The following is a 4,247-nucleotide window of genomic DNA, read 5'->3' as shown; positions in this document are numbered from 1 at the left end:
GTTTTAAACGACAACATTATATATTGTCCCTTACCTTAGATGCGCCGCGCCTGCTGTATGCATCCCACAACTTAAATCAAATCAAATCAAATCAAATTTATTTATAGGGCCCGACAACACACGTTAATGTCCCCATGGGCCGTACAGGTCTTCTTTCAAACAGGTCAAGAAGACAACATAACAATAAGTCAAGAACAGAACAAGAACACCATAGGGTCCAAACATTTTTTTGATGAATGCCAACTAAATGAAAGAATGCAAGCACTCCAGACATACCCCACGCGAAGGTAAGGAAAAACTCACTAAAACCTAACAATAGGGAAAAAAGCTCCACAGGCAGTGTGGAGGAGAGAAAACCTTAGAAGGGCCGTTCAAGGGGGGATCTCCCTTCTTAGATGTTGGTGAGATAGTAGTGTTGCAGACGGACAGTTGGTAAGCCATGCACTCATGTGTGTGGATGAAACACAGATGAGTGCATGCAATAGCAACTGTACATTTGAAAATTAAAGATAGAGCTAATAGCGATAGCAACTGAACATTTTGAAAGATTAAAGATAGAGGTTGATAGCGGATCTATTTGAGGCACAGGGGCGGCGCAGAGAGGGTCACGTCCTCCCCGTCTTAGTCACGGGACATTCAACACTCCGGTCGTTGCTCAGGACAGCCGGAGACAGGGAGATAGGGGGTGGCGCAGAGAGGGTCGCGAACTCCCCGACATCATCGCGGGACATCCGGCACTCCGGTCACCACTACGAGACCTCCGGAGACAGGGGGGCACGCAGAGGGGGTCGCAATCTCCCGGCCTTCGTCACGGGACGTCCAACACTCCGGACAACACTCCAGGACAGCAAGTCATAGGAAGACAGGGAGACGGGACAGGCGTTAGACAGCTCATGAGATTGTAGTAGGCGGACATAGCAATAGATACAAGTGGTAGGCATATATGTGAATGGAGTAGATATATGAAGTAAGCGTATTATGTGAATAGAATAGAAGTACTTAACCCAGCAATGAAACCGCGTTGACTGTTAATCTGTTAACAGTCTGTTAATCAGTTGACAGGACCACGGACAGACGGCGGAGAATAACTGATCCAAGGCCTCGGAGGTGCATGTAGAGCAGTCACTACAAGCTTGGCCAAGACCCCGAGGCATCCATCACCTTGGTCAGCGCCAGGAGACGGGTACTCAGAGAGAAGGGGGAGGGGGGGGGGGGGGGGGGGGAGAGGGGGGGGGGGGGAGAGTTAGAGAGTTCCCATGTTTGTGGTGCTGCAAAGGAGCAGACATGTAGTACCCTGTAGTGCCATGTAGTACCCCGTAGTGCCATGTAGTACCCTATAGTACCCCATAGTGCCATGTAGTACCCCGTAGTATCCTGTAGTACCCTGTAGTGCCATGTAGTACCCTGTGGTGCCTTGTGGTACCATGTAGTACCCCGTAGTGCCATGTAAGTTCCATGTAGTGGCCATGTAGAGCTATGTAAGCCATGTAGTACCCTGTAATGCCATGCAGTACCATGTAGTACTCTGTGTGGTACCATGTAGTACCCTGTACCCTAACTAAACTACCCTATAGTAAACTACCCAGTGGTACCATGTAGTACCCTGTACCATAACTAAACTACACAACTTCATCTCCAAATGTGGCCTTTCTCTCCGGGTTGGCGCTGATGAAGGTCTTTATTAGCGCATCAATGTCGAGGCGGGTGGCGGTCAACATAATCTTCTTTGTTGAGGCTTCCCAAAAAGTCTGACATTCATTTTTGCCTAATTTGGAGAGGTGGTCAGCTTTGTGTGAAATGTCTCTCTCTAGCTTAAGTTGTAGCTACAGAGCCGCCGTGTGTTACGACAACAAAGAACACGTTAAAACCAACAGATACAGGTGATTAGTTCCTCCCTGACGTAGTGACCTTACAATTAATGTTTACAATGTTTCTTACATGTTGCTGTTTTATTTTAGTTTATCTTTTTATTTGTTTCCATTAGTGTCTCAATTGAAATAAACAAATTAATGAATTAAATTAATTTGTTTTTGGATAACTTTATTTATTCTTGGGTAGGAATGCTAATATGACGTTACATGTTACCTATTTGTTCACTATAATAGAATTCAACATTGCCTACATAACTGCAAGTATAACAGGAAAAAGTTTAAACAAAAACAAAACTTGCAACTGTAGAAAAGCTTCAAATCACAGCAAACTGTATTTAAAGAAGAGTGCTTCATATTAGTGTGTGAACTCTGTGGAAAGGTGATGGGCAAATCCTTTACTCTCTTTTAAAACTCTTGAACTAAAAAAACAAACATCTGGAATTTACTATTCAATGAGCAGAAATAAGAAAAAAGTTAAATTGTAATTAGTTTAATTACAGCAACCAACACTGTCTATAGCTAATTTCACTGTTCATAACAACTGCAGGGGGTGCATTTGTATATAACTCACCCATTTATACAGTCAACAGCTGCAAAAAGAATTCTGATTGTATACAAGTCAATAGGAAAATGACCCAACTTCTCGATTTTTTATTTATTTTTTTATTGATATTTTTCCCCCTCCATTTTTCCTCAGATTTTTCTCCCATCCCAATGTTAGTCGTATGCCAATTCCCAATCCCCTTCCTGGTCGCTGCGCACTTACCCCCCCACAGTCAGATCATCTGGGAGAGTGGAGGCTATCACGTGCTTCCTCCGACACACGTCCAGCCAATCAACCGCTTCTTTTCACCTGGCAACGTGGATCCTCCCTGAGAGGGCGTAGCGTGTGGAAGGATCACACTATCCCACTCAGGTCCTATCCGCGCTTTGATTGATTGATTGAAAAGTTTATTAACAGATTGCAGAATGGGTACAGTACAGTACAGCTCAATACATACAATTGTTAAGAGGATGCAGACCTGAGAAAGACTTTCGTCTTGTTTCCATCAGGGTCCCCCATTTTCAATTCATCATATGACACACATGACATACAGATAGACAGTACTGCTACAACTATACATTTATGACATACCAGATTTTCAAATACAGTACTGTTTGTGATACTAAAAAAATCCAGAAGAAGAGTATATACATTTGACATAGAAACTGTGCATTGGGGAGGTTGGGTAGGTGGGGTGGGGCTGTACATTGGAGGTGGGGGGGGGGGGGGGGTTGGGTAGGGGGGGGGGGACACTGTACATTGGAATACTGACATACATTTGACATGGAAACTGTACATTGGAGCAGGTTGGGTAGGTGGGGTGGGGTTGGGTGGGGCTGTACATTGGAATACTGACAAAGCCATGCTTGGTCTTTATTGTACAACTGGGTTAGGACATTTGTAGGGGCCAGTTTTGAATTGCAGTCTCCCGTAGGTGTTCTTTGAGAGTGTTTTTGAAGGTGGGTAGTGATTTACATTCCTTTACAGCTTTGGGTAGGGCGTTCCACATTGTTGTGGCATAATTGCGAAACGTGTTTAGTCCCTTGTTTGAGCCGAATCTGGGTTTTACATGATTTGTGGAGCTCCCTCTGGTGTTGTGATCGTGGTATTCACTGACCTTTGGAAGTATTTTGACATGTACATGGGTACCTTGGTCGTGTAATGTATCTTGTAGACCAGGCCCATTGCAAGTTGCTGTACTCTGTCGTCTACTCTAAGCCATCCTAGGTTGGCAAAGTGTGCAGGGGTGAGGTGGGTTCTAGGGGTAAGGTCAAGCAGTAGTCTGACTAGTTTGTTTTGAGATGTTTGTAATTTGGTTTTTAGTGCCTTTGAGGTGCTTTGGTACCATGAGGTGCAAGCATAGTCGTAGTACCCTTGAATGAGTGCTCCTGCCAGAGTCTTCAGGGTATTCTTGTTTACCAGGGAGGAGATCCGGTACAAGAATCGAGTTCGTTGATTGACTTTTTTTATTACATTGGATGCCATTTTGTCACAGGAAAGATTAGCCTCTAGGATGGAACCCAGGTAGGTAATTTCTTCTTTCCTTATGACAATATTGTCACCCACTGTAACTGAGAAGCCGTCGGTCTTGCTGAGTTTGTTATTTGAACCGAAGAGAATGGACTCTGTTTTGCCCATGTGTAATGATAGTTTGTTGTCGGCGAGCCATATGCAGATTTTGCCTAGTTCCGAGCTGAGGGCTTTTTCAACCTGTAACTTGTTCTTGTCAGAGACCAGCGCTTAGCAGGCGCCCCGACCGAACTGTAGGAGTCGCTGTTTACAACAACCCGACCCACCCCGCCAGCTTCTCCCACCCTCTAATACAGCCAATT

Source organism: Notolepis coatsorum, assembly GCF_963971535.1.
Source record: "Notolepis coatsorum genome assembly, chromosome: 15".
Lineage (NCBI taxonomy): Eukaryota > Metazoa > Chordata > Actinopteri > Aulopiformes > Paralepididae > Notolepis > Notolepis coatsorum.
This window is presented reverse-complemented; position numbering follows the sequence as displayed.